The sequence below is a fragment of the Nomascus leucogenys genome, chromosome 8, assembly GCF_006542625.1.
Source record: "Nomascus leucogenys isolate Asia chromosome 8, Asia_NLE_v1, whole genome shotgun sequence".
In the NCBI taxonomy this organism is placed as follows: Eukaryota; Metazoa; Chordata; class Mammalia; order Primates; family Hylobatidae; genus Nomascus; species Nomascus leucogenys.
The window spans coordinates 94818338-94839181 of record NC_044388.1 but is presented as its reverse complement, the minus strand read 5'-3'; positions in this window follow the sequence as shown (position 1 = coordinate 94839181).

Here is a 20844-nt window from a genome sequence, read left to right as displayed (position 1 = left end):
GGTCAAGTGAGTTCGTTGTGAAGATATCCAGGTTTGCAAAGCTATTTTGGTCCTGCCAATTATTGCATGTGACCAAGAGAAATGACGTACTCGGTTTCTTTGCTTCTCATTTTTGTATTTATAAAACAAGAGTAATACCCACTTAAGAGAACTGTTGCGAGGTTGTTTAGGTATAGTGAGAGCACAGGGCAACTAGGAAATTATGGAATCCATAGAAAATTTCTTTTAATCTAAGCCTCAGATTTCTCATTAATAAAGAGAAATTTTACCATGTAGAGGGAAGTGGTATAACAGAATGGTAAGGAAGAAGCATTGGGAGATGGACAGGCCTGAGTTCCAATTCCTCTTCTGCTACCTACTAGCCTTGTGAACTCGAGAAAACAAGATAACTACTGTGCATCTCAGATGTCCCCTTTGTAAAATGATTTAAAAATAGGCTTTCTGAGACGTTGTTATGGGGTTTAAAGCGTGTAAAGCACTTAGTGACTGAAACTATGTAAGGGATAAATAAATTCTAAGGTTTGTTTTATTTGTCTACTATGTTTCTCTGAGGAATGTTGCTAGCAACCTGTCTTAATCATCCACATAAATACTGCATGCGTTGTGAACTCTTAGGAGCACTGGCTGTTACAACATGCTAGAACTTAGTTATCAAAGAGCCATAAACTCTTGGGGTTGGAAATGACCTTGGAGTTCATCTGGTCCACCTTCTATCATGCACAGATGGCCTTAAAGATATCCCAGATGAATATTTGCCTCGTCTCTGTTTCAATGCCTCCAATCACTAACTCTAGTGAGATGCTCATCCAATCGTCTTGCAGCTTCATTTGTTAAGAAGTACATAATTGAGGTGAATTTCATCTTCATACTTAAGTCTTGTATGACTTCATACATAAGTCACACAGGACTTACTTCCAGATATAAGTCCTGTTTCTGCTACTAGAGACAGACAGAGCACCTGTGACACTCTTTAAGGACTTAAAAACTCTTGCCTTCTTTTGTGGCTGTTATGAGTTAGGGGCTAGGTCTTTTGCCAGAATCACATAGACTTGAATCCAGACATCCTCACTCTCTGCGTGATGTCAGAAATACTAATGTCATTCATTAAACCTCAGTTTCATCAGTTTTACTACAGAGTAACACACATATGCACACACACATACATACACACAGAAACATATACATTGATTCCCTCAGATACAGTGTGAGAATTAAATGAAATGGTACATTCAAAGTTTCTAAGACACTGCTTAGCACAAAACAAGCATTAACTCCTTGTAGCCAGGTCTTGACTATTGTAACAAAATGAAACCAATTTTTTTCCTCTGGTATTTTTTGCTCCAATAGCGTATTTCCCTGATTTTGAGTTTTCTCATTTACTGCCTCAGTTTCTCTCCCCTGAATATGTCCTCTAAAAGTACAATTAAGAACTAGTCTTTGTATTTCAGACAATATGATCAGTGCAGAACAAAATAGAACAGACATCTCCCTCCTTAAGCAGTCTAATATCACCTTAATTTCATCAGAGTTACATCATGTCACAGATCGATACTGAGTTTACAGTCAACTAATTACCCAGGGCTTCTCTCTTTTTCTTTAACTTTCATTGCCAGCAACATTTCACCAATTCAACGGGATGTAGAAACAAAGACCAGGAGAGATTGCTTTACTTGTCTAAGGTTATGCCAAGGTTTGGCCAAGGTTTCAGGCCCAGAAGGCAGGTCTTCCAACTCCCAGGACACAGTTTTTTAAAAACAACTGTACTGTTTCTCATACTTCCCTTCCACACAGATCGTTTGACAGCTTTAAATTCTTTTACTTTTATCTCACCTCTGGAATGAAGAATCATTCTCGGTGTGAGAAGAGGGTTATATATGAGAAATACGAATGTGGGCCAGGCTGTCAGGTAGTGGCTCATCTTTTCCTGAGGCAGGCAGCTTTCACAAGGGTGATCCCAATGACCTGGTGTTTCTACTTTCTCATCAGTGACCCTCACTGATTCTGGGGCCTCTAGACCTGGGCAGATCACAAGTGCTTTTACCTTAGAAGCCTCAAGGGGTGGAGGCACCAGTGAGGGAGACTTCTGATCATGCCTCTTTCCTCCCTGATACTCCTCAGAAGATCCTCCATCCAAGACCTCTGAATGCCTTCACTGCCTCTGCTTTCTCCCTCCATAAGCAGCCCTCCCCCAAGGCAAAGCATCACTGCCTTCCCCTCCAGATTGCCTAACAGCTGCTCCTGATAAGTACCCAAGTGGCTGAGCTTCTGCAGGAAATGAAGCGCAGCCAGTGGCTGGCTGTGGCTACTAGAGAAAGAGGCATTCAAAAAGTCCTTCGGTGGAAACTCAGAGGGAGAATTTTGACGTTCAGCTGTGGAGGGTGAGAAAATAAGAGACAAAGAACACAGAAGAGATACAAGGAGCACAATACCAGACAACTACAGGGTAATTTCAAAATATTCTGATGACCATATTTTTTAAAAGTACAGATTTGTGGATTCCATTCCTAGTAACTAATTTAATCCACTGTATAGCTGAGTCATTGAGAGCAAGTGTACAGTTAATCAGTTTCCTCAGTTTGCAGCATACTCTCATAGAATTAGTTCATGCAAGACTGCTCTCTAGTTTTATTATACTAGATTATTTGCTTTTGTTTTATTCCTCTACGTGCCTTTTCTCCACTTCCATTCATGCACGATACCACATTCTGCTCCAGGCATCCACTCTAATGTATTTGATATATGTGTTTGGTATGAAAAATATTTACGTTCTTTGTATTTCTAACATGGAAGGAAATTGCAAGTTGTCACACATATCCTTACAACACACACACACACACACACACAGGCACACACAATCACTGAAAAGAAGCATGTTCTTTGACCCATTAGAGAACGAGGTTGTAGAGCAAACCAATCTCTTAACTTGAAAATATAGGCAAATACAGAGAATTTTCACACTTGAAGCAGAAGGTACTAGAAACCTTTAAATAGTAATTTTGATGGTTTTATGAAAGTAGAATGTAGACTAGTATAAAAGTGAAAATTTTCTAGGGCCACAGACTTAGTAGATTCCTCATACATTCATAAGTTTTACTGGTAGGAACCCCACCAGGTTCTCATGGTAAGGAAAGAGAGATCCACTAGTGACTGCTGTAAGAAATGAGAATAGTAATGATAGTAAAATAGTTCTTCATAACACATGAACAAGGCCCCATCAAATGGCACTGGATAATACTGACAGGGAAGCAGGACACAGACTCTTTCTGAAGATGAGTAATTAGATAAGTCTAAAGTCAACAAGAGAGACAAAAGAAAAATAAGAGAAGGATTTGAAGCTTCTGTCACGTAAAGCTACACCAAGCATTAAACACGTTTAATTCATAACAAGAGTAGAATAAAACTAAACATTAAACCAGATTCATCTCAATCGCAATTACACGATATATTATGTCTTTCAACAAAAAATTGCAAGACCTTTTAAAAACAAAACAAACTAACTAAAAAACCCCCACACAGTCTGAAGAGACAAAGTAAGCATCAAAAGAAGATTCAGATATGACATAGCAGTTTGAAATATAAAAAAAAGGATTACAGCCAGGAGCGATGGCTCACACCTGTAATCCCAGCACTTTGGGAGGCCAGGGCGGACGGATCACGAGATCAGGGGATTCAGACCATCCTGGCTAACACAGTGAGACTCTGTCTCTACTAAAAATACAAAAAAAAAGTTAGCCAGGCATGATGGCACACTCCTGTAGTTCCAGCTATTTGGGAGGCTGAGGCAGGAGAATCGCTTAAACCCTGGAGGGGGAAGTTGCAGTGAGCCAAGACCGCACCATTGCACTCCAGCCTGGGCAACAGAGCAAGACTCCATCTAAAAAAAAAAAAAAAATTAAAATAACTATGTTTAACATGCTAGGAGTTTTTAGGAGTTGTAATAGAAAAAGTAGACAACATGGTAAAACAGATGAGTAATTTCTATCATTTAAATATGTCCCCAAAATTCACGTTGGAAATGTAATTTCTAATGCAACAGTATGAGAGGTGTGACCTTAAGGGGGCATGCAGGCTATAAGGGATACCCCCTCATGAATGGTTTAGTGCAACTATTAAAAGGGCTGTCAGGAGAGAGTTCTCTGTCTTCTGCTCTTCTACCATGTGAAGAACAGTGTTTCTCCCCTCTGGACTAGGCAGTATTCAAGCTTTGAAGTGAAGACTAGATTCTTACCAAACACCAGATGCCTGCACCTTGATCTTGGATTTTCCAGTATCCAGAACTATAAGAAAAAAAAAATCTGCTTTTTAATGAATTATCCTGTCTCAGTTTCTGTTATAGTAGCACAAAACAGGCTATGCCAGAATTAGTAACAGGAGTATCATGTTGCTATAATACATACCTAAAAATGTGGAAGCAGCTTTGGAAATGGGTAATGGTAGAGGCTGGAAGAGTTTTGAAGTGAATGCTGTGAAAAACCTGTATTGCCATGAATGGGGCATTAAGCATACTTCTGATGAGGACTCAGAAAAAGAGAAATTGTAGAAAGAGTCCAAGTGTTAGAGAAGATTATCTAAGTGGTTGTGAACAGTATCTTGGTAGAAATATGTACAGTAAAAGGTGTTCTGATATGGTCTCAGGTGGAAATGAGGAATATCTTCATGGAAACTGGAAGAAAGGCCATTACTGCTATAAGATGGCAGAAAACCTTGTTTGAAAGGTGTCCATATCCTAAGACTTCATAGAAGGCAGAACTTAAGAGCAATGAACTAAGATATTTGGCAGAAGAAATCTCTAAGCAGGAAAACATTCAGAGTGCTTTGTGGCTTCTCTTAACTACTTATAGTAAAATGTAAAATGTGAGAACAATTTAAAGATGGAATTTATAATTAAAAGGGATGCAGGATGTAAATATTTGGAAAACTCTCAATCTAGCCATGTGAAGATACAAAATTTTGTTTAAGAGAGAAAATTGAGGGTGTGGCCAAGCAACCATTTAATAAGGAGATTAGTAAAAATAGAATGAAGCCAGGTACTATTCATCCAGACAATGGGAGAATAACCTTAAAGTCGTTTTGGAGATAATCAATAATGTCCCTCTCATCACAGCATCAGAGTATTAGGACGTTCAGGGCAAAATGGTCTCAAGGAATGGGATCAGGATGCCTGTGAGACCTCAGGTATTTGCTGCCCAAAACTACCCTGGGTCTAAGCTCCCCACATTTTGAAGTGTTCCTTGGCTTCCCCAACTATGGCTTAAGTGTGCCCAGCTCAGGCTACAACTTTGGAGGACACAAGCAGTGAGCCTTGGCAGTGTCCACATGGTGCTAACTCTACATAGGGTGCAAGAGCTAGTGAAATGGCTACCTCCACCCAGATTCCAAAGAATGATTCAGAGAGACCCCAGTAGGGCAATGCCCAGTCAAACTGTGGGGTTGGAGCCACTGAAGAAAGTCCTCACTAAGGCAGTGCCTACAGAAGCCATGGAAATGTGGCTGTTCCCAAGACCCCAGAGCTACCAGCATGTAGTACCAGCCTGGGAAAGCTGCAGGGACTCAACTGCGACCTATGAGAGCTGTATGAGCTCTGCCTTACCAAGCCATGTAATCAGAGCTGCCCACAGCCTTGTGGACCCAGCACCCACTCCAGTGTGCTCAATAATTGGGACATAGGATCAAAGAATATTACTATCCAGGAATAGGATTTAATGTCGTTTGCACTATTGGGTTTTAGACTTATTTGGGAACAGTTACTCCTTCTTTCTTTCCTATTTCTCCCTTTTGGAACAGGAATGCCAATGTTATCCCTGTACCACCCTTGAATTTTGGAAGTACATAATTTGATTTCCCAGGCTCACAGCTGGAGAAAAAAATCTCAGAATGAATTGTTCCTTGAGTCTCACCCATATCTGATTTAGAAGAGACTTTGGACTTGGACTTTTTATTTAATATTAGAATGGTTTAAGACTTTGGGAGCTATTAGGATGGAATGGATGTATTTGTATGTGAGAAAGACGTGAATTTGATTGGAGGAGAGGGGAATGGACAGAATATGGTTTGAACATGTCTCCCAAAACTCATGCACCGAAAATTAAATCCCCAGAGCAACAGTATTGAGAGCTGTGGCTCTCTGGGAGGCATTTAGGACATGAGGGTTCTCCCTCATGAATAGATTAATGCCACTATATAAGTGGCTTGTGAAATGGTTTCTTTCTTTTCTGTTTTTCTGCTATGTGAGGAATAGTGCTCCTCCCCTCTGGAGGAATCAGCACTTAAGGTGCGATCTTGGAAGCAGATGCCAATGTCTTGAACTTGGACTTCCCAGCCTCCAGAACTGTGACAGAATAATTTTCTATAGTTTATAAATTACTCTGTCTTAATTATTCTGTTACAGCAGCATAAAATGAACTAGGACAGTAATGTGAGCATAAAGAAAGAAACTCTAAGAAAGAATCCAATGGAAATGCTAGAAATCTAAAACACTATAACAGCAATAAAGAATGCCTTTATTGGACTCATCATTATACTGGGTGTGGCTGAGAAAAACAGCTAGCTTGAAAATGTATCAGTAGGAATTTACCTAATTGAAATAAAGAAAATGAGAGAAAAACAACAGCAAACAAACAGAATAAAATATTCAAGAACTATGTCACAATTTCATAAAGTGTAACACAGTTATAATTGAAATATAAGAGGAGAAGAAAGAAAGAAGCAGAACGGAAACTTGGAGAAATAATGGCTGAGAATTTTTCTAAATTAATGAGAGACAGCAAACCAGAAATTCAGAAGTCTTTTTTTTTCTAATCAAGCAAGATAAACACCAATCATCATCATCACCATCATTGTCATCAACATCTATACATAGGCTTATCATATTCAAACTGTAGATAACAAAAGACAAAGATAAAATCTTGAAAGAAGTCATATTTGAGGAACTGGGGGAATTTGCTTATAAATGAAATAATAGTTATATATCATCAGAAGGCATGCAAATAAAAAGAATGTGGTGATATATTTAAAATATTGAAAGAAAAAAAAAGAGCATCAACCTAGAATTCTACACTGAGAGGCATCATCCTTTAAAAGTTAAGAGAGGAAATCAAAATTTCTTCAGCCAAAAACTGAGGGAATTTTTCATCAGTAAACCTGATTTTCCAGATATATTACAAGAAGTTCTTCAGCAAAAAGAAAAACATGTAAGTCATAAACTTGGATTTACATTAACAAAAGTTTGAATATTGGGAAAAAAAATTTATGATGGTAAAATAAAATCTTGTATTTTTATTATTAATTGGCCAAAACAATAACTATTTATTTAAATTAATAATAGTAATAACATATTAAGTATTTATAATATATAAATAGATGAGTGAAATAAATAACAGCAATGGCATGATGTATAGGTGGAAAGAATTTGAAATACTCTGTTAAAAAAAATACACTGTAGTCCCAGCACAGTGGCTTATGCCTATAATCCCAGCACTTTGGGATGCCGAGGCAGGTGGATCACCTGAGGTCAGGGGTTTGAGACCAGCCTGACCAACATGGTGTAACCCCGTCTCTACTAAAAATACAAAAATTAGCCAGATTTGGTGGCACACACCTCTAATCCCAGCTACCTAGAAGGCTGAGGCAAGAGAATCACTTGAACCTGGAAGGCGGAGGTTGCAGTAAGCTGAGATTGCGCCACTGCACTCCAGCCTGGGTGACAAAGCGAGACACCACCTTAAAAAAAAAAAAATACACTATATGTGATGTGGTATGATGTTATTTGAATATAGATTTAGATTAGAGAAAATTTAATTTGCAAATTCCAGACAAACTACTATTTTCTAAAGAAGTATAATTCATATATCAACAGAGAAAAAAATGGAATAATATAAAATTCTCAATAAAAACCAAGAAGGCAATAAAAAAGGAGAGGGCAAAGAAAACATCAACAGATAAACACTCTTACCAACACTATAAATGAATTTAACTATGTCAGTAATCAGCTTTAATATGAACAATCTAATTACACCAATTAGCTTCTTGGTGTAGATTAAAAAAAAAGATTCAACTATATGTTGTCTACAAGAAACTCACTGAAAAAATCAAGCCTTAGGCTCATAGTAAAAGGATGGAGAACAATATGCCAGACTAACACTAATCAAAGAAAGAGTAGTTATATTAATTTTATACAAAGCAGATTTAAAAGCACAATAAGAAATATTATCATAGGTAAGGATGAGTATTACTTAGATTTAGGAAATTTTGGTCAATTCCTCAAAAAGAAATAATAATTCTAAACATGTATGCACCTAACAGCAGAGTCAGGTATATTTAAGAGTCGAAAGACAAGAGGCAAAAACTGTTAGAGGTAAGGAGTAAGAGTCATATCCACTATTATAATTTAAAAATTCAACAGTGTTTTTATTTTTAGTAATCGGTAGAGAAATCAAGCAGAAAATTAGTAAGGATGTAGTTTACCTGGACAGCTAAATCAACTTGATCTTATTGTCAATTTTAGAAAAATCATGATAAAAACTTTTCAGCAAACTAACAACAGAGGCAAGATTCTTCAATTTGAAAAATAATGTCTACAAAATAATGTCTACAAAACAAACAAACAACAACAACAACAAAACCCACTATTGCTTTATGCTTAGAAATCAGACACTTCTCTCTGAAGATGAGGAATGAGTCAAGGATGTTCTTCCTCAGCACTCCTATTCAATATCATGCTGCAGTTCCTAACTAGTGCAATAATTAAAGAAAATGATAAAAATTATATGAAGATTAGGAATTTACAAATAAAACTGTTCTTGCTTAGAAATAAGGTGATAGTCTACATAGAAATTCCCTAAGAATTGACAAAAACAACAGCAACAACAACACTCCTGGACCTAATTAGTGAATATAGTAAGGTTGCAGGAAAAGGGTAATGTATAGGAATCAATTGTTTTCCTATATACCAGGAATGGACAAGTGAAATTGGAAATACCACCACTACCGCATACACACAAAAAAATTTATAAATCTAACAAAGTATCTATAAACTGATTAAACAAGTTAAAGAAGCTGTAAATAAATGGATAAATGTTCAGTGTTCATGAACAGAACAGCTCAGTATTGTGATGATGTAAGTTCATCTCAGTTTGATCTACAGAGTCATTGTAATCAACATCTCAATAAGCCATTTTATAAGTATTAACAAACTTATTCTAAAATTATATAGAAAGACAAGTGCCCTAGAATATCCAACACGATATTGACCAAGAATAAATTTAAAGAATGCATACACTGAACTTTAAGACTTACAAGACTTAGGTAACTAAGAAAGCATGGTATTTGTGAAAAAAATATCTCCATAGGTCAATGGAATAGAATATATAGCCCAGAAATTGATCTATACAAATGAAGTCAATTGACCTTTAACAAAGACACAAAAAACATTTAATGAAGAAAATAAGCTTTTTTCAACAAATTGTGCTGGAATAAATGACATTCACATATCAATAATATATATATATATATGTGGAGAGAGACAGTCACATTTTCTTCATTCATCCATTGACAGACACTTAGGCTATTTTCATATGTTGGCTATTGTAAATAAGACTGCAATGAACACAGGAGTGACATATCTCTTTGAGATACTGGTACTTTGGATATCTAATCAGAAGTGAAAATCCTTGATTATACAGTAGTTTTATTTTCAGTTTTGTGAGGAGCCTCCAGGCTGTCTTTTATAATGCTTTGACTAATTTAAAATTCTACCAACAGTGTGCAAATATTCCCTTTTCTCCATTTCCTCTCCAACACTTGTTAGTATATGATTTAAAAAAAATCCCCTTTCTACCATGTGCAAGGTGATATCTTATTGTTTTAATCTGTAGTTCTCCAATGATTAGTGAAGTTGAACATCTTTGTGTATTCTTATTGGGCATTTGTATGTGTTTAAAAAAACATACTATTTGCTTCCTTTGCCCGTGTTATTAATATAATTGGGTTACTTGCTTTTGTTGCTATTGAGTTGTATGAGTTCCTTATATATTTTATATATTAGCCACCTATCAGATATAAAATTTGCAAATATTTTCTTCCATTCCATAAGTTGCCTTTTCATCTTATTATTTCCTTTGCTGTGCAGAAACTTGTAAATTTGATGTAGTCCCATTTGTTTATTTTTGCTTCTGTTGCCTTTGCTTTTGAAGACATATTCATACAATTGCCAAGATTAATGCCGACATCCCTATGTTTTCTTCTAGTAGTTTTATGATTTTAGGTCTTATATTTAAATATTTAATTCTTTTTCAGTTTATTTTTTTGTGTATAGTATAAGAGAAAGGTCCAATTTTATTCTTTTGCATTCATGTTTTCAGATTCTTTCATTCCATCAAGCGTGCTGTTGAAGCTCGCTATTGCATTTTTAATTTTATTCATTCATTCTTCAGTTCCAGGATTTTTTCTTGGTTCTTTTTAATGATTTCTCTTTGCTGAATTTCTAATTTTCTTCATGCATTGCTTTTCTTATTTTGTTGAATTGTCTATCTGCATTTTCTTGCATCTTGCTGAGTTTGCTTAACATAATTATTTTGAATTCCTTTTTTTTTTTTTTTTTTGAGATGGAGTCTCGCTCTGTCACCCAGGCTGGAGTGCAGTGGCATGATCTCGGCTCACTGCAAGCTCCAACTCTCGGGTTCACGCCATTCTCCTGCCTCAGCCTCCCAAGGAGCTGGGACTACAGGTGCCCGCCACCACGTCTGGCTAAGTTTTTGTATTTTTAGTAGAGATGGGGTTTTGCCATGTTAGCCAGGATGATCTCGATCTGCTGACCTCGTGATCTGCCTGCCTCAGCCTCCCAAAGTGCTCAGATTACAAGCTTGAGCCACCATGCCCCATCTTGAATTCCTTTTTATAAAATTCATAGATCTCCATTTCTTTATGTTCATTTATTGGATAATTACTGATAATTATTGTTCTTTTGGTGATGTCATATTATCTTGTTTTTTCATGTTTCCTGTGCTGTTGTGTTTATGTTTGTGCATTTAATGGAATAGTTACTTTTTTCAGAACTTACAAGCTGGCTTCAGTGGGAAAAGACTCTCAGCTGTGGGTGATTGCAAGGTCACTGGTTGGGTGCAATGCAGTGACTCTGGTTTAGCATGGGAAGGAGCAGTGTAGTCTCCAGGAAGCTCCAGGACACAAACTTTTAGAGTGCCTGTGCATCTGGGCTCCTGGACTTAAGGAAATACTGTGACACCTGCATCCTTGGGAGCAGGTCTACTCACTGAGTTGTGGACCTGTGCAGAACACCCAGAGAGCCAGAGTCTATGACTCTGTGGCATGCCTCAGAAATTTGTGCTGGAGAAATAGGCTGCAGCTGTGGCTTGAATGTAAAGGTCCCTGGAAAGGTGGAGTGCCACATCAGCTTAATTCCTGGGGTACAGAATGCCCTGGCAGCAAGGCCCTGAAATGTTGGCCCACAGCAAAAACCCAGGTCTCAAGATGTAGGATGCAGCACTAAATTGAGCCCTAGGAATATAGCTTTTTGGCAGCAGCTTGACCATGGGGACATAGAACAACAGCAACTCAGACTCAAAGATAGTGGGGTACTGTGGCATCCCAGGCCCCAGGCAACAGAGTGCAGTGGTAACAAGGGCCCAGAAATGGTGAAGTGCAGTGGCTACTCAGGTAAAGGTGCAATGCAAAAGCATAGCATTGTCTCCTTCTCTGGGACAAGTGGAGAGTGTGGACTCCATCTGGGCAGCTTTCTCAGTTGGGCTTACCATTGATAAAGACTGTGGAGGTCCCCAGTGGTGAAGGCTCCAGGTATTGTGTCAGTGGTGAGGACTGGGATCCTCCTGCTCACCTTTGTCCCATGGGGGAAATATCTCTCTGAGGAGATCCGTCTTAGCTCCATGCTGCTCCTGCTGGGGGATGAGGTGACTTAGGCAAAGTGTTTTCTATCCGTTTCTATGGGGTCATCCTCAGTTTCTATGTTGCCCAGAGTTTCTACTACTTTTTGCATTACTCCAGAGTTCTTCCATAGCTATTTTCATTGATATTTATTTCTTTGCTTGTTGTTGTTTTTTGTTTGTTTGTGTCTTAGAGGGAGATAAGTGTTGGGACTGCCTAGTCCATCATCTTGCTGACATCAGTCCTCCTGTAAGATTGATGTTGGATTATTATGTTTCACCATTGCAGATACCATATGCTAAAATACGGTTCATGCTAGCCTTGTGTGTGGTGTCCATTTGAATGAAAATCTATTCTTTTGATATTTAAAAATCCATACTTTCCCCATAACCTGATAGTTTACAAATCTGGGGTCATATTTAGGAAAATCTCTTTACCACAGGGTTATAATTCTCTGATGTTGGAACCTATTGACTTAGTGGTATTTTTTTTTTCATTTATATATGAGCTGCCAATCCATCCTCAGTAGGGCAGAGTTTTAACATTATTTTTCCCCATATAGTGATTCAGTTCTCCCAGCACCATCTAGTAAATAATTTGTCCTTTCCTCACTAGTTTACAGGACTATCTTCATCATATACTAAGTTACCAGTTATAAATGGGTCAGGTTTTAAGATCTTTATACTCTTTTTTCCTCATTAGTTTATAGGACTATCTTCATCATATACTAAGTTGCCACTTATAAATGGGTCAGGTTTTAAGATATTTATACTCTTATCAAGAATCTTTACATTTTTTTCACTCTAGTCTGTCCATTGCCATTTAAATATATTACTTTTTATTACTATGACTTTTTCATATGTTCATGGCTGATAGAAACGATTTTTCTTCTTTGCTTTTAGTTTGCAAATTAAATTAGGTCTTTGTGAAAATTTTATTTTTCTATGTAACATTTTAGAAAACTTGTCAAAATCTTCAAAAACGTTAAAGGAAATGTTAAATTCCCAGGTGTTTCAAGATTTGAAAGAAACAATTTTGCAATGCCACTCAACATTTATTTAGCACTTAGAAAATTGGAGTAACATGTGGGGAACACTTGCCATGGGCTAAACACCGTTCCAGATAATTTACATAATTTATTACATGCATTTCTCATAGAAACTCCATGATAACTTCATGTGAGCAGCACTATTTTAAAGGACATGCAGAAAGTTAAAGTACTTTGCCAAGGTCACTTTTTAGTTAGTATCAAACTTGGTATTCAATCCAGTCAGTTTAATTCCAGCATAAAGTTCTTAGCCATCAAATATCTTTTTCAGGTAATTACACATTAATCGGACCTTGCAACCCTGTAGAATAGGTTCTGCTTCCTTCAGGAAGCTCATTGTGAACATTTTCACACTTTCTGTGTCCCCGCTGGAAGTTACAGCTTTTTTTCTTGGAACTCCAATGACACTTTATCCACATTGCTCTCTGGTGCAACAATAGTGGAAAATGTCTTCGAGGCCAGCAGTTCACAGAGGAAAGATCTGAAATTTCCCCTTTCTTAACAGCTTTGGGGTAAATAAAATAGAGAACAGAAAACACACTCAAGGCTGGGCACTGTGGCTCACGCTTGTAATCCCAACACTTTGGGAGGCCAAAGCAGATGGATCACCTGAGGTCAGGAGTTCAAGACCATCCTGGCCAACATGGTGAAACCCCAACTCTACTAAAAATACAAAAAAATTAGCCGGGCATGGTGGTGGGTGCCTGTAATCCTAGCTGCTCAGCAGGCTGAGGCCGGAGAATCGATTGAATCCTGGAGGCGGAGGTTGCAGTGAGCCGAGATCGCACAACTGCACTCCAGCCTGGGCAACAAGAACAAAACTCTGTCTCAAAAATAAAGAAAAAGAGAAGAGAGAAAACACCCTCAAGTTGGCTTGGCTCTGCTTGAGTTTGATACAGATTCAGCAGCAATAATTTTAATGTTTAAATAGTATTGGTTATAAGAGTATGAAAAAAAGAAGAAATGCTTGCCCCAAGCAAAATAGTTTATTCATCTTTAGGAATTAGATTTTTGTTAGTTACAGATATACTTCTCTGTGTCCTATTATTAGTGCATTGAGGACAACCCCATGACTGCCTAAATTGTGTGCAAATGGGGATATTAGCATTGCCCTCAATTTCTCTTCCCTTTTTCTCTGTGAGGCTACATTACATACTTTGGGCTGGCAGAAATAATTGTTGACATGTTCATAAAATATTAGTTGGTCTTTTTTTTTGTAACAAAAAAATGTTAAAAAAGTATTCAATTACTTTCACTAAGCTCTGAAAGGACAAAAAATTAGAGTAAGTGACTAAAGTTAGGACACATAAAGTCTTTGGTGGTCACATTTCAGCAATGCACCAATTCATAAGTTAGCTCTTAAGATAATAGACCATATGTTTATTTAGGTCTAGGTCTTATCTCCCTCATAGACTGTGAGCTGCATCTGGGCCTGTTGAGGTTTGTCTCCATGTTCCACATAATCAGCCAACTTAAATTCCACCTTCCTGACTTCTCAATAAGAATATAAAATATGGCTGGGCGCAGTGGCTCACGTCTGTAATCCCAGCACTTTGGGAGGCTGAGGTGGGTGGATCACAAGGTCAGGAGTTGAAGACCAGCCTGGTCAAGATGGTGAAACCTCATCTCTACTAAAAATACAAAAATTAGCTTGGAGGGGGGTGGTGGTGGGTGCCTGTAATCCCAGCTACTCAGGATTCTGAGTCAGAGAATTGCTTGAACCTGGGAGGCAGAGGTTGCAGTGAGCCGAGATTGCGCCACTGCACTCCAGCCTAGGTGACAGAGTGAAACTCCATCTCAAAAAGAAAAAAAAAGAAAAAAGGAATATAAAATACATGCAATAATGTTCACAATAAAATGTTAAGTGAAGCAGGCAGAATGTACATTTGTAATTACTGGAGGCTTCTAAGTATATATGTATATATATTTATTTATATATACGCACATTTCTAAACGTGAATAACGATATGGAAAAAGTGAAGGCAGGAATACATCAAAATGAAATAGTGACTAACCCTGGATGGTGGAGTTATAAGTGATTTCAACTTATTTTATGTACTCTTTTTTATTGACAAATTGTATTTATTGAACGTTAAAGTAGAAATGATTGGCTGTTGACCAAAATACATTATTCCTGATCCATAATGTAGAGTTTTGTTAAGAAAAAGCTACTAAGCAGGCACTATGTTTCCCAGGCCCCCTTGCATCTGAGTAGGGCCCTGTGATTCCATGCTTGCCTTATAGAATGTGAGAGAATAGGAGACGTGTAATTAAAGAAGCAACTGTACCTTCTCTAGCTACTTTTTCCCTCAGAGGGGACTCTGAGGTCCTAAAAGTTGACAAAGCCAACTTTTGGTGGAAGGAACGTGGGTCCTCGAGTTTACCCTTTGGAAGCTGCCTGCTAAGTAGAACAACTATATTTTTTGATTATCCAAGCAAAAATTAAGCTTCTGTTGTTAATCAAATTCCTTTGCCTGGTTTTCCCTAAGAACAGAGCCTATAAAAAATTGTAGGCAGATAGTTTTTTACGAATTTATTCAGAGAGCCAGAGTGAGGGGTCACTGAAGCGAGTTAGAGACGGAGAAAAAGGGTTTGTAAGGACACATTATTGAGTTGACCCTCACTGCAGACAGCTGGTGCACAATCCCACCAGGACTTCTGAAGAGGCATATAAATTCATTTCAGAACAGCGTACCTGTGGAAGAGAAGAAGGGAGCATTTTTACATCTGCTCTCATCTTCAAGTGGTCAAGAGCTGGTCCCTGGGGCCTAGATTCTTTGGCTTCCAGGCTGCATATGATTGCACAGAGTATGTCATGAAAGTGTTCCTTGCTAATCAGTCAGAGATGTCCTAGGGCAAAAAGATGGAGGTACCTAATGCATGTCTGAGGCAAGGTCTTGCTATGTCATGCCTGAATTAGGCCATTCATGACTGACATGGCTGAAATAAGAGGTGAAGTTCAAAGGATTTCAAGTGGTATACAAGAAATATACAGAGTCACTGAAAATGTATAATTGGTTTATTACAGTATCTAGCCTTGCATTAATTAAAATAAGCACATATTACTCTTAGAATTAAAAAGTACACACACACATATTTACATACATATACTTGTTTGGTTTTGCAGAATATCTCAGTATTTTTATGACATTTACTTCTTTCGATTCACACTGAAAGCATAACTAACAAGTGAGCCACAATGGGCATCTTTTCCTCCTCAACTATTCAACACCAAAGCCAATCAATCCCACCTCTTAAGCAGTCATTGGAACTTCCCCTGCTGTCACATCTGTTGACTCTCATTTAGTTGGGGCCTTCATAAGTGCACCCATGAATTATTGCTAGAGCTTCCAATCTTCCTATTCATTTTTTAATATCTAAAATTACATTGAACTGTGGTAAATCCCTGCTTAAAACCTACCTCAAGGGCTCCCTATTGTCACAACATTCAAGCTTTTTATGTGGAATTCTACACACTTCATAATCCAGTCCCAATACAGATGTCTAACTTCACCTCCATTATGCCCTAGGCTACACCTGGCACTTGAGGAAGACGGTAGTAATTCTCAGGAAACCCCAAGACTTGTCATGCCACTCTGATTCTGAGCATGCCTCTCAATACTGGGAATGCTCTCCTTAATTATTTATTCCCCCTAGGGCAGGTATTGGCCAACTACAACCCCCCGGCCAAATTCAGCTCATCACCCATGTGCTAAGAATGTTCTTTTAAAAAATATTTGGAAATGACTGAAAGAAATGTTTAAAAGCTAATATTTTGTGACACATGAATAATTATATGACATTTAAATTTCATTGTCCTTAATACAAAATTTCTCAGAATACATCCATGTTTGCTTATTTGTTCACATATTGTCTGTGGCTTTTTTGGTGCTCTAATGCAGCCCTCCCCCCAACTCTCAGGGCCCCCCCCAACTCTCAGGCCAATGACAGGTACAGGTCCATGGCCTGTTAGGAAGCAGGCTGCCCAGCAGGAGGTGAGCAGCAGGTGAGCCAGCATTGCCACTTGAGCTCTGCCTCCTGTCAGAGCAGTGAGAGGCATTAGATTCTCCTAGGAGCAGGGGCACGAACCCTATTGTGATCTGGGCATGCAAGGGATCCAGGTTGCTCACTCCTCATGAGAATCCAATTAATGCCTGATGATCTGAGGTGGAACAGTTTCATGCCGAAACCAGCCCCATCTCCTGTCCGTGGAAACATTGGTTTCCACTAAACCAGTCTCTGGTGGCAAAAAGTTTGGGGACTGTGCTGCTCTAAAGCAAGAGCTGAGTAGTTGTGACAGAGATCTGCAGTCTACAAAGCCCAAAGTATTTATTACCTGGCTTTTTACAGAAAAACATTCACTCACTAAGAAGTTCTACTCTTCCTTGTCAAGCCTGCCCATGAAGGGTCATTCCAGATCTTTCTGTCCACAACATTTAGTTCTTACCTACAGAAACACGCTTTCCCTAATTGTGAACCATGCATGTACATATCTTCTCCCCAGCCCTGCCTCATTACCTTCTTGGAAGCCAAGATCATGTCTTATTTATCTCTGACTGTCTCCTGGCCACTAACTTGGTGCCAAGTACACAGTGGGACTCAGCCAATATGGTTGAATGTGTCCAGTTCTGAGCCCTGCTTCCAGACACCATGACTTTTTTTTTTCTTTTTCTTTTTGGAGAGTGAGTGGTTAATAGCATGGGCTAGGGAATTTCACTACCTGATTTGATTCTGGGTCTGGCACCTAAAGCTGTGCAACCTTAGGCAAATTATCTTAACCGCTCTAAGCCTCCCTATCGTCACTGACCAACAAAGATATTGATAGCAACTATTTCATAGGCTTGTTGTGAGAATTACATGCAAATTACTGTTCAACGTGCTAAGCACAGTGCGAGTGCATAGTACATTTCCAGTTAATATTAGCTATTATGATGATATTTGCATAGTTCCTGAAGCTTAAATGAAATCCTGGGGTCTCCTGAGAGACATTGCTGACCAAACAATATCCCCTGCATGCACAGCTCTATGGCATTACTTGTTTTTCAGCTATTTTAATGCACACATTTGTTGTTAAATGAAATGATGTCTTTGTAGAGGCAAGGGAAAAGATCGACTTGAAAACACAGTCTTTTCATTTTATCTAAGAATCTCCCTCAATCTTGTTTTGCCTACATCTATCTTCTTCCCGCTGGGTTTGTTTTCCTTTTCTCTCCGTGTTTCTTTCCGCCGGCTATGTCTCTCACTGCTTTCTCAACTAGTTTGATTACTTCATTTTGCTTTTTCATCCCTTTCAGCCTAACTTCCTTCCTCCCCACCTTGGGTGTCTTTCCTTTACTATGTATAGATTTTGCTATTTCTCAGCTTTTCTTTTTCCTCTCCCTTCACTTTTGGTATCTCCCCGCTTCTATTTACCCTCCCTTTCTCTCCCTCTCTATGTGTTTTTACTTTCTACCTCTCATTTTGTCTTATGAATCTTCCTTTATCTTTGAAATACAGGCTTCTCTATCTTTATTCTTTCCTTTTTTCCACCCTATTTTCCTCTCATTTTGCTTTATTTCTGTCATCTTCTTATTATATCCCCTGGCTTTTCTTTTTTCTTCCTCTTCCTTGTTTCTGCCTCCTCACGCCACCTACACTGGTTTCTCTCCCTGGGTCCTGTGGGGGTAGAGGCTGCTCTGGCTTCCAGATGGCCAGTGGATCAACAAAAAGCTATTAGTCCCCTAGCAGAGGAAGAAGTCAAGCTGTTGAGATGCTTGGGGAGCATCTCGAGGCCAGGCAGAAAATGAAATGGTCAGGAAGGAAGAGGAGGTGGTGTTTAACGGAACAAAAATAAAATAGGTGAGAAAAAATGAGATGGAAAAACAGAGATTTACGACACAAGAGAATTTAGTTGGAATGAGATTGTCATCAGATCAGCTGGGGGGAGAGAATGGAAAAACAAGCTTGTTAAAGTGAATTCTTTGTCATAACCATGAGCTTTTTATATTCAGCTTTGCCTGCTTGGCTTCTCAACACTGTTCTGTTCTTTCATAACCATTTTGTTTGATCCTTCCCTTCTCACCATACTTCACTATTTACCCAGCCCTGTCTGATTCCCATTTACTGACTGATTTTCTTGAGCACTTTTGATTTCTAACCAAGAGGTTAGAAATAGATCTAGTATTATAAAGATTAGAAGTGCAGATTCAGGATTCAGACAGGACTTAGAATTGGGCTTCAAAAATCAGGCTGTTTTTGTATTCAATAATACTATGAAATTACTTGTATCTATTACTGAGCACAGGCCTTGGAACAGATTAACTTGAATTACAATCCTGTTTCTCCACTGACGGTTTTGTGATCTTGGTAATTAGTTAACTTTTCTAATCCTATGCATTTTTATCACAGTGATAACAATACTTACTTTCACAGATAGGTTTGAGGTGATAAATAAATGAAATAATTGAGGGCAAGTGCCAAGGACAGTGACCAGCATATAGTCAAGCTCTTTTAATGTTTGCTGGCTCATTGTTACTATTTTAATAAATAGGCCCACCACTCCTTTATTATGAGTTGAGGCCAGCTTTTCTGGATTACCCTCCTGCTGCCACTCCAGATCAAATGCTCTTTGTGCTGCACAGATCGCCTCATGATTAAGACTCACTTTCCTAGGTTGGTGCCCAGGAGACACCATGATTTGCTCAGCAGAAAGATGTGTGTTTTGGTAGACTTCAAAATTGTGTTAAACCTCACCCACCTGCCATTTCCATACCCTACCCTTCTTCTTGGTTCCTACTAGGGGAAGGACAAAGGAAAGGTTGAACCATCTTCCAAGAGACCCAGGATAGCCCATGAATTCACCACTTCCAGCTTAAATAGCTATCCAGAATTCAACACACATCAAACACAACTCCTCGCTTCCACCGCATTGGATGATTTTAGCTCCTGGTGAGAATCTCATCATAGAAACCATTTCTTTCCATTTCTCTCCTTTCCATCACCAACTCCACCATCCCCACAGCCCACCCTTTGGAAACATTCTTTACACCCACACTGTTCATTTAAACCTGGTATTAAGAGGGTATAACCCAGCTGGAAATTTCCAAAGGTAATTTCACTGAGTCCTCCTGCATGCTTCATTTCAATACAAAGGGGCAGCAGCCTGTAAACCAAAGGGGCACAGCAAGGTTTACTGCACACCTCGCTGACCTAGGATGTTGCAGGTGACTCTCAGCAAGTCCCTCTGTTATACTTTACCTCAGTTTCCTCGACGGCACAATGCCAAAGGATCTTTGCAGTTGGTCCTAGCTCCAGCATTACACGTTCAGAATTCCAAGCTCTATACTGGTGAATGCAGATATCCAAAGAGCCTTTGTTTTTACTTCCTGTGTCCATCACCTGGATACTGGTATACCTAAAAACTTCACCAATTCTGTCCTGTTTCCCAACTTCAGGACATACAAATTCCAAAAGCATGCATGTCCAAAGAGGGCTATAGAGAAGAACCACCTTCCTGGGAAAGGGTAGCAGCGTTGTGTGAAAGTGAGTTACAACTGGTTCTCTCCAATGCCAAGCCATTGAATTTGAAAAATAAAGATGTTGGGGCCTGGCACAGTGGCTCATGGCTGTAATCCCAGCACATTGGGGGGCCAAGGCAGGCTGATCACTTGAGGCCAGGAGTTCAAGACCAGCCTGGCCAACATGGTGAAATCCTGTCTCTACAAAAATTAACTGGGCAAGGTGGTAGACTCCTATAATCCCAGCTACCTTGGGAGGCTGAGGCATGAGAATAACTTGAACTCAGGAGGCAGAGGTTGCAGTGAGCTGAGATTGTGTCACTGTACTCCAGCCTGGGCCACAGAGTGAGACTCCTTTTAGAAATACAAAAAAGATGTTGGGGGCACCATTTCTTCAGATTTCAA